Source organism: Euprymna scolopes, chromosome 13 (genome assembly GCF_053919585.1).
Source record: "Euprymna scolopes isolate OS-2025 chromosome 13, ASM5391958v1, whole genome shotgun sequence".
Classification (NCBI taxonomy): domain Eukaryota; kingdom Metazoa; phylum Mollusca; class Cephalopoda; order Sepiida; family Sepiolidae; genus Euprymna; species Euprymna scolopes.
Window position 1 is genome coordinate 73602721 of NC_136494.1, and position 11504 is coordinate 73614224.

The 11504-nt window shown below is 35.4% G+C and overlaps 1 pseudogene; it reads left to right on the top strand.

Annotated features, from left to right (window-relative positions):
• The first annotated feature begins 3427 nt into the window (after nt 1–3427).
• LOC145292540 (U2 spliceosomal RNA) lies at nt 3428–3561 on the top strand (annotated as a pseudogene).
• Nucleotides 3562–11504: the final 7943 nt, after the last annotated feature.

The window sequence follows — 11504 nt, forward strand, 5'->3', positions numbered from 1 at the left end:
CATAAAAAATTTGTTGAATATATAGGTTGAGAATTGTTCTGTGTCGCTCTCTCTCACACACACACGCATTCTCACTTTTATAGATATAATAGATAGATTACTCTAGATATATTTCCATATGTCTGAATACCCTATATACAAATTTTCAAATCTGTAGATAAAAAAATTTGTTGAGTATATAGGTTGAAAATTGTTCTCTCTCTCTCTCTCACACACACATTCTCAATTTTAGAGATATAATAGATAGATTATGCTAGATATATTTCCATATGTCTGAATACCCTATATACAAATTTTCTAATCTGTAGATCAAATATTTGTTGAATATATAGGTTGAAAATTGTTCTTACTCTCTCTCTCTCTCTCTCTCTGGCTACCTCACACACACATTCTAACTTTTATAGATATAATAGATAGATTATGCTAGATATATTTCCATATGTGTGAATACCCTATATACAAATTTTCTAATTTGTAGATAAAAAATTTGTAGAGTGCATAGGTTGAGAATTGTTCTCTCTATCTCTCACACACACATTCTAACTTTTAAAGATATAATAGATTATGCTAGATATATTTCGATATTTCTGAATACCCTATATATAAAAATTTGTTGAATGTATAGGTTGAGAACTGTTCTCTCTCTCTCTCTCTCTCTCTCTCTCTCTCGCTCACACACACACACATTCTCACTTTTATAGATATAATAGAAAGATTATCCTAGATATATTTCTATTTGTATGAATACTCTATATACAAATTTTAAAATCTGTAGATAAAGAATTTGTTGAGTATATGGGTTGAGAATTGTTCTCTCTCTCTCTCTCTCTCACACACACACACACACACATTCTCACTTTTATAGATATAATAGATTATGCTAGATATATTTCCATATGTCTGAATACCCTATATACAAATTTTCAAATCTGTAGATAAAAAATTTGTTGAGTATATAGGTTGAGAATTGTTCTCTCTCTCTCTATCACACACATTCTCACTTTTATAGATATAATAGACAGATTATGCCAGATATATTGAAATATGTCTGAATGCCCAATATACAAATTTTGAAATCTGTAGATAAAAAATTTGTTGTATACATAGGTTGACAATTGTCCTCTCTCTCACACACACACACATTCTCACTTTTATACATATAATAGATAGATTATGCTAGATATATTTCTATATGTCTGAACACCCTATATACAAATGTTCAAATCTGTGGATAAAAAATTTGTTGAATATATAGGGTGAGAATTTTCCTTCCTCTCTTTCTCTCTCTCTCTTTCTCACACACACACAAGCTGAAAATTGTTCTCTCTCTCTCTCTGACTCTCTCTCTCTCTCTCTCTCACACACACACACATGGTCATTTTATAGATATAATAGATAGGTTATGCTAGATATATTTCTATATGTCTGAATACCCTATATACAAATTTTTAAATCTGTAGATAAAAAATTTGTTGAGTATATAGGTTGAGAATTGTTCTTTCTCTCTCTCTCACACACACATTCTCACTTTTATAGATATAATAGATTATGCTAGATATATTTCCAAATGTCTGAATACCCTATATACAAATTTTCAAATCTGTAAAGATAGAATTTGTTGAATATATAGGTTGAGAATTGTTCTCTCTCTCTCTCTTTCACACACATTCTCACTTTTATAGATATAATAGATAGATTATGCTAGATATATTTCCTTATGTCTGAATACCCTATATACAAATTATCAAATCTGTAGATACAAAATTTGTTGAGTATATAGGTTGAGAATTGTTCTCTCTCTCTCTCTCTCTCACTCACTCACTCACTCACTCACTCACTCACACACACACACACATTCTACCTTTTATAGATATAATAGATTATGCTAGATATATTTCCATATGTCTGAATACCCTGTATACAAATTTTCAGATCTGTACATAAAAATTAGTTGAATATATAGGTTGAGAATTGTTCTCTCTCTCTCTCTCTTCTCTCTCTCTCTTTCACACACATTCTCACTTTTCTAGATATAATAGATAGATTATGCTAGATATATTTCCATATGTCTGAATACCCTATATACAAATTTTCTAATCGGTAGATAAAAAATTTGTTGAATATATAGGGTGAGAATTGTACTTACTCTCTCTCTCTCTCTCTCTCTCACGCACACATTCTCACTTTTATGGATATAATAGATAGATTATGCTGGATATATTTCCATATGTCTGAATACCCTATATACAAATGGTCAAATCTGTAGATAACAAATTTATTGAATAGATAGGTTGAGAATTGTTCTCTCTCTCTCTCTCGCAACCTTACACACACAACCACACGCAAACATTCTGACTTTTATAGATATAATAGATCGATTATGCTAGATATATTTCCATATGTCTGAATACCCAATATACAAATTTTCAAATCTGTAGGTAAAAAATCTGTTGAATATATAGGTTGAGAATTGTTCTCTCTCTCTCACACACTCACATTCTCACTTTTATAGATATAATGTATAGATTATGCTAGATATATTTCTATATGTCTGAATACCCTATATACAAAGTTTAAAATCCGTAGATAAAAATACGTTGAGTATATAGGTTGAGAATTGTTCTCTCTCTCTCTTACGCACACACACACACACACACACACATTTTCACTTTTATAGATATAATAGATAGATTATGCTAGATATATTTCCATATGTCTGAATACCCTATATACAAATTTTCAAATCTGTAGATAAAAAATGTATTGAATATATAGGTTGAGAATTGTTGTCTCTCTCTCTCTCTCTCTCTCTCTCTCTCTCTCTCTCTGGCTACCTCACACACACACACATTTTCACTTTTATAGATATAATAGATAGATTATGCTAGATATATTTCCATATGTCTGAATACCCTATATACAAACTTTCAAATCTGTAGATAAAAAATTTGTTGAGTATATAGGTTGAGAATTGTTCTCTCTCTCTCACACGAAACTGTGCGCTCGGCTTCTTCCCCCCCTTCCCACCCCAAATGCTTGGGAAACTGTGCACTGTTTTTGTTGGTTTTCAAGCTGCCTCTTCCCCCCCCCCACACACACACAGTTTAACAGTAGTAGGAGGTCAAGAGAAAGAGGGTGAGAGAGAGAGAAGAGTAAGTTGGTGAGAGAGAGAGAAAAGAGAAAGAGGGTGTTGGTTTTATATTTTTATTATCGTCTAATATTTTGAAAGCTGAATTTCTAATAAAATGTGCATCTATAGGAGATAATGCCTGGGAATGTGTTCCCCCCCCCACAGTTTAACAGTGGTGTGACGTCAAGAGAAAGAGGGTGAGAGAGAGGGAAGAGTAAGTGGGTGAGAGAGAGAAAGAGAGAGAAAAAAAAAGAAAGACGGTGTTGGTTTTGTGAAAAAAGTTGTTATTTACAATTGTTCGCATTCTTGGCCTTTTGGTCAAGATCAAAGTGTAGTATCTGTTCTTCAGATGCTGCACTTCTATTTCTTGTTCTCTTTCGGTGGAGGAGAAATCCTCCACGACTGAGACAATTTTTATTTTTGTACCTTTTCTCCACGTTAAAAAACGACCCTGGTGTCTAACTCTGTCCCGTGGGGAGGCATAGTAAATAGGTACAATTGTTCGCCATTAGTGGATGTTGACGTCACGTCACGTGACATGACTAAGCGTTTTTTTTTTTAGTATGAATAACATTTTTTGTTTTAATTATAAAGTCTACACTTAATTTTATAGAAAATGATGTATATATAATAGAAAAAAAAAATTACTGGTTTTGTTGGATTCAAGTGGATCCCCCCCCCCCTCCAGTTTAAGAGATAGCAGGTCACGTGGTAATATACAAAATGGCTAGCGTAAATATAAAGATCGGTTTTTTTATCGACGAATATTTTGAAAGCTGAATTTTTTTTTTATTCCTGTACATTTTTTCCTGATATTTTTCGTTAAAACTCTTGTATAAATACTATTTTTAACCAGTTAAATACGTTGGAGACATTGTCATGGAGTTTAATAATCTCTAGAACAAAGCAGAAGAGAAATTACAAAAGTATCGGTAAAACAAAGTGTTTGTTTACATTTGTTCGCCATTACTGGATGTTGACGTCACGTCACGTGACATGACTAAGCGTTTTTGGATTATGTAATATTAAGATTAAAATGACAGGTTTTTTTGGGGGCCCCCCTAGGAGAGAAATGATCAGTTCACCCCCTTTTAATGGTCCGTTTGGTGTGGAATTTCGATATTTGTCATGCGGGTGATCAAGGTTCAATATGATACATAATTTGTCAACTTTGGTTGTGTCTGTCAAAAGTTTGAGCTGACGTCACGTCACGTGACACGTATTGAATAACGTTAAAATGACAGGTTTTTTGGGGGCCCCCCTAGGAGAAAAACGATCAGTTGACCCCTTTCTACTGGTCCGTTTGACGTGAAATTTCGATATTTGTCATCCGGGTGATCAAGGTGCAATATGATACCAAATTTGTCAACTCTGGTTCCGTCTTTCAAAAGTTTTAGCGTTACAAACAAACATACATACATACATACATACATACATACATACACACCGATTTTTGCCTTTTATATATATAGATTATCGATGGGCGTATAAAGAATTTAAAACCCGTGTCACCATTATGAATTTAGACGCTTGATAGTCTGAAGTTAGTTTATGAAAAAAGGATTTACAAAGAAAAGCCGGTAACTTAAAACATGGGAGCAACCGTGCTCTTGAGCAGACGTGAGGAATTGATAAATAGATTGAGACAGAGAGAGAGAGAGAGAGAGAGAAAGAGAAAGAGAGAGAGAGAGGGGAGAGAGAGAGAGAGAGAGAGAGAGAGAGCGGTAGACAATTAGGTAGATGGATAGATTTTCTGTTTCGTTGCACTTAGCAGCATTGTACACGACCAACCCCAATCTCACTGGGGCCCATCGAATCGAAGACAGCCAAGCCGAATCCACATGTTAAAGTTGTCAGCTAAAAAGAAAACCGCTCCACGGCTGCAAGTCATGTTTTCACCGACTTCCGTCCTGAGGTCATCTCTGAAATTGAATGTTTCACTTAAACCTCTTAATCTAAACATAACTCATGCAATCCAAAAAGTGGATTAACCTTGTTTTTCTTTTTCCTTGATATTATTGCTGTTGTTGTTGTTATTATTATTGGCTCACATGGGGCTTTCACACAGGCCAACAAACGATCGGTTTGGAGACCTGTAGTGTTCTCTGGAAGCTGAGTGACAAGTCTCCCCAGACGCCCAGCTCTCTCCTCCTCCTTCGATAGCATTTGCAGATAAATCTGCGTCATCGCAACAGCCTCATACCATTGATTTCTCGCTGGTAGTGGCCATTGGTTACTACTGGAATTTGAGTGGCACTAAGCCTCCCCACGATCCCAGTTCTCTCCGCGCTTGTCCAGCGGAGGTCTGACCAGCGCTCTCTCCTTGGTCTTTCCATCCTCCTTGACCCTTCTCGGCTCTTTGGTATCACTTTTCATTTGGGGGGGGGCGGTAATGAGACAATGGGGGGATGCATGATGGTGGTGTAGAACTTGTTGATATGCAGCTTCGGCGTTCTTCATTCCCCGTAACGCTTCTTTGTTATATTGTCTTGTGTTATTCCCCACATTCTAGGGGTTTCCTTAATATTTCAGCCGTTTTCTTTATCGTTAGGCGTTGTATTTTTGCAGCTATTCTTCTGATTCCAATTTCTACCATTCCTTTTTCGAAGTTTTTCGGAATTGTTCCTAGTGCTCCTACTATTATCGGTACTATTTTGATTTTCTTCATCCCTTTTAACTCTCTGGCTAACTTTGTGTATTTGCTTCGTTTCTCCTTTTCTTTCATACTCACCCTGTGGTCAGCTGGGACAACAAAATCTACGATTTGACAGGATTTTTCTTTCTTGCTAATTATTACGACATCTGGATGGTAACCCATCCGTCTGTATGTTCATGTCCCATAGGATTTTGTGGTTCTCGTTTTCGAGTGGTGTTTGGGGGTTATGCTTGTACCATTTGTCTGTAGGCTCAAAATGCAGTCCCTTACACAATTCCCAGTGCACCTTCCTCCCCACTTGGTCATGACTGTTTTTGTATTCCTTTTGGGCCAGTTTGCTGCATGCACTTACTATATGGTTTATCGTTTCGTCTCTCTGTCCACATTTGTCTGCATTTGCTGTTTTCTTGTGTTCTATCGATCCTTTCTTTGATATGGTTGGTTCTTATCGAGTTATCTTGTGCTGAAGTTATTAGAGATTCAGTTTCACAGTTTATGTATCCTTTTCGCGTCCATGTCCAGGTGTTTTCTTTATTCTCATCTTTTGTCATTCTTATGAATCTTCCGTGGAGTTGTTTCTCTTCCCATTTCTCTTTTCTCGTTTTGCCGTTTGTCTCTCTGTTTTCTGTTTTGTTGTTTTTTCAGTGTCTCTCGCTGCCATAATTATCCTTTCAGTGTTTTTCATTATGTATTTTTATAGTTCTTTTTTCGTATACTTAACACAGTCTTCTATAGAGATCAGTCATCTCCCACCGTCTTTCCTTTTCGCGTAGAGTCTGTCAGTATCGTCGTTTTGGTGTAGTACATTATGCATGGTCATGAGTTTCCTGGTTTTCGGGTCGGATTGACTCAGTTCTTCTTTTGTCCATCCTATAAACGGTCCAGAGTATTTTACTAGCGATATTGCCCATGTATCTATATCTTTTATTAGGTTTCTGCTATATAATTCCGTTTCCAGGAGTTTTCTTGTTCTCCTGAGGTATTCCTTTCCAATTTTCTCTTTCATTTCTGTTGCTCTGATGGTGTCTGCTTCCAGAAATCTCAAATATTTATAGTTGTCTTGTTCCTCTAGTGCCCTCATTTCTGTTTGGTTGGGTAGTTCCATGCCTTCTGTCGTTTCCAGTTTTCTCCTTTCTTATAACTAGTTGTGTGCACTTCTCCATTCCAAATTCCATTTGGATATCTTGGCTGAAGATTCTGGTAGTGTTGATTAGTGTCTCTAGCTCTTTTTCGGTCCTTGCAAATAGTTTAAGATCGTCCATGTACATCAGGTGGTTCATTTTTTTCCTCTGTATTGGAGAACTTGTATCCGGCTTGGCACTTTCTCAGAATACTGTTCAAGGGCATCATGGCTATGTTGAACAGTAGTGCTGATAATGAGTCTCCTTGAAAGATTCCTCTTTGTATGTTAATTTCTGTTATGTGTTGTCCATCGGCTGTCAATTCCAGTCTCCATGTTTTCATTGCATTTTCTATTACATTGGTGATCCCGCTTGGTATTTTATACATTTTTAGGCATTCTATTATCCATGGTTGGGGGATCCTGTCGTACGCTTTTTTGTAGTAGATCCATGGCATGGCTAAAGTCTTTCTACTCCTTTTTACCTCCTTTAGGATCTTTTGATTTATATATAACAGGTCATGTATTCCTCTTTTCCCTTTTTTGGCATCTTTTATGCTCCTCGGGGATAAGTCCACGGTTATTCAGGAAGTGGTATATTTGTTCCCTCAGTTGCGCTGTCAGTATCTTCCACATAGTTGGTAAGCAAGTGATTGGCCTATAGTTGCTAGGGACGGTTCCTTTATCCGTGTCCTTCTGTAGCATCGTGGTTCTGCCTTTTGTCATCCAGTCTGGTACGCTTGCTTCCTGTATACATCTCAGGTTTTGGGCTAGCCTTTCGTGTAAGGTTGTGAATTTTTTGAACCAGTATGCATGTATCCCGTCATGCCCTGGTGCTCTCCAGTTTGCCATTTTTCCTATGGTTTTCTTTAGGGTTTCCTTGCTGATTTCATTCACTGTTCCTTCTTCTATTTGTTGTAACTCTTCTTTCATGTCTTTCAGCCATTCGGTATTTCTATTGTGATTTCGTCGTTCTTCCCATATTTTACTTCAGTAGAGTTTTGTTTCTGTCGGATTTGGTTGTTCTGTTTTTGTTTTTCCTCCGTTCACATTTTGGTAGAATTGGCGTTCATTAGTTTCAAATGTTCTGTTTTGTTTGCATTGTTCAGATTTATATCTATATCGTCTCAATCCCGCTTCTTTTGCTTTTATTTTTTGGTCCAGTTCTTCATGTTTCTTATTTAGCCTCTCCCTGTCAGTTACATTTCCAATGTTCCGTTTTCTCCACATTGCTTTCTTCCTGTTGATATTTTTGGTTTCTTTTTTATGTTTGTGTATTTGGGTTTCTAGTCTTATTTCCCATCCAGGTTTTGTTGGTCCGCTTGTTCCCGGTTGTTTTTCTGATTTGAGATTCATACTTACAATTTTGGCGCCCGCGTAAATTAGGTTGTTTAAGCCTGTGATTGTATTTGTTGGGATACGTGGGAGGAGCTTGTTAATCTTCTCTGTTTCTGTTTTAGTTTCTTCTGCTCTTGGTCCTTTAACGATGGGAGATTTGTTTTTTCCTCGTTCATCAGCTGTATTATTTTATTTACTTCATTTGCTTCATTCTCTGTTAGTTCTGTTTCATTGTTCTCGGTTTCCACGTTTGTGGACTTCGTTCTTTGTTGGTCGTCGGCCTTTGGTGTTTTTACTTGTGGGGCTTCAACTTGTGGTGTTACTCGACGTGCGGTTGCGTTGGGGATGCTTCTTGTTCAGTTTCGTCATTTAGTTTTCGCTGTAAATCTGTTAGTTCTAGTTTAGAGAGCCAAACTTTCTTGAGTATTAGTCTTGCTTGGTCCGCAATTCTTTATTCTGTCGTATGGAAGTCACTGCATAGATACCATAGTTCTTTCATTCGTTTCCGATAACCTCCATATCTATATTAAGGTTGACTTCTATAGTAGCATTCCATTACGAGTCTATTCTCTTTTGTTGTCCATTTCTTTCTTCGGCTTTTTCCTTTTGATGGCTATCATGGCTGTGCTGTGTTTGTTCGGTATCATTTTGTTCCCTGAAATTAGAGGTTATACTTACCTGTTCGGCGTCCATGTTATTTGAGTTTCTGAAAGTAGAAAGTTGGCCAACATTCGCAGGATGACGACCGCTGGGTACTGAAGGAGCACCTGCCGATCATGACGCCCAGATCTTTCTTCTGGGTCCCACGGTTTGGATTCTTATTCTTATTCTTATTCTTATTCTTCTTGTTCTTCTTGTTCTTGTTGTTGTTGTTCTTCTTATTATTATTATCATTATTATTATTATCACTATTATTATCATTGTTATTATGATTTTTTTCATTATTATTATTGTTATTATTAGTGTTATTATTATTATTGTTATTATTATCATTTTATTATTTTTATTATTATTGTTATCATTATTGTTATAATAATAATAATGATAATAATAATAATAATAATAATAATTATTATTATTATTATTATTATTATTATTATTATTATTATTATTATTATTATTTGCGATAATTCCGCTGTACGTGTAAAAATATGCGATGAAAAATACAAACATAAAACGTTCAGTGGAAAACCCAGACAAAAGAAAACTACACAGGAAGCAATTAAATTCAAGCATATCATTTTCCATTTATTTCATTTTGTTGGCAGTATTTTAGAAAAATGGATATTTTCTGCGTCCAATTGAATTAATCTAATCATTTATTGTCATTCCCTGTTATTATGAATATCAAATAAAACGTGAAAACAAAATTATTTTATCCCAAGCACAAACGTAAAAAAAAGTGTCTGCTAAAAGAGTCACTTTCAATACACTTGCTTCCAGCTACGTGTCAAATGACAGGGTAGACTAGAATCTCGTCTTAGCTAATTAAGGAGAAGGTAAGTGACGGGTTATCTCTTAACCCCACCACCTCTTTCGGTAGTCTTGGATTTTTTGGATAAAACTTACTTTCATTAATTATATTACATTAGGTTTGAATAGACTTGAAAGGTCGGGTCGAGAAAACGAGAGATGTTTTTTTTTCTAATTGTGTTCTGTTATACATTCTAATTGCTTGATTCCATCAAACTGTTCTTGTCCCAGAGTGTTGATCGGATTGGAGAAAGAAAGAAAGATAGATAGGTAGGTAGGTAGGTAGATAGATAGATAGACAGATCGATAAAGAGAGAGAAATAGAAAGAGAGAGAGAGATTATTAAGCGTAGATCTCTTGAAAAGAAAGGTTTCAGCGATATTTTCAGAATACGAAAGTGACCCCCACAGAAGTCGATTATACCACGATTAAACTACGTGACTTCCAGCTGGAATTTTTTTGTCTCTTTGACTGGCAGTACTTCAAGTAAGAAAGGCGTGTTTAGATGCTGTCCCGAATGGGTACGGTGCGCACAGTATGGCGAGATGTAGCAAAACAGAATAACCGTCTATTTATCTGTTTGTCGCCCCTTTCTTTCTCTTTCTTTGATGTTCTTCTGTAATTTTCCATTTTAAATAAGCACTTCTTATTAACATTTTGTGGTGGATTAGTCGTTTACATGATTTCTAGTAGTTTGGTTTTATTTGTACTCACTAGGAGTTCTCACACGGACCATTTCAGAGATTACTCACTGACAACAACTGATAATGTTTCCTGGGGTCTGAGTGACAGTAAGTCTTTCATAGATTTCCAGTACTCTCCACTTCTTTTGATAACCTTTGTAGATGAATTTGCGTTATCGCAACAGCCGCTTGGTCTTCACTGGAAGTTGGGATGGAAACGAGTCTCTCTAACGTCTAAGTCTTCTTTGCACTTATTTGGTAGAGATGATGGCTTAAGTATTCCCTCCTCAGTCTTTCCATTCTCTTTGACCCTTCAAAACTTCTGGTGTAGCGTTAGTCGATTTCAACTCAACAATTTTTAGGGGTATATTGTTTATAATAATAATAATAATAATAATAATAATAATAATAATAATAATAATAATAATAATAATCAATATATTAACAGGATAACGTGTGTGTTATTAATTTTGTGTGTCACGCTTACATTTGAGTAACTTTCGTTTAATTGTTATGGTCTTCCATTTCTCGTAAGAAATAATTTTATCAAGAATTTGTCGTAAGTTTTAGTTTCGGTTTCGATTATAGCAGATGTATATTAAATCGTCTATATTTTTTATAAATAATTTTATGAAGAATTCTTCATAAGTTTTGGTTTCGGTTTGGATTATAGCTGAAGGAACTCAAGTTATATATACGCATATTTTTTTATAAGTTTCGGTTTCGGTTTCGATTTAAACTGACGCACACACGTTTTATGGATATATTTTTTTATTTGCGAAATCGTAACTTCATAATATATAAAAATTGATAGAACATTAACTCCATAATAATGTATACAAAATCTGCAAGAATTAAGATATCATATTTAAGCGTACTTTACGACCGGGCTACGCCTGGCGTCCCTGATAGCTTAGATAAATATTTTTGCAGTTTTAACAAAAGAGCTACAATAATAACAAAGCGCCCCCATTTACGCTGAACATCTACAGAATGCCAACAACAATATATTACAAATGAATGAGTCTCCTAGGGAATTACCACAGGTCCTGTTAATAATAATAATAATAATAATAATAATAATAATAATAATAATAATAATAA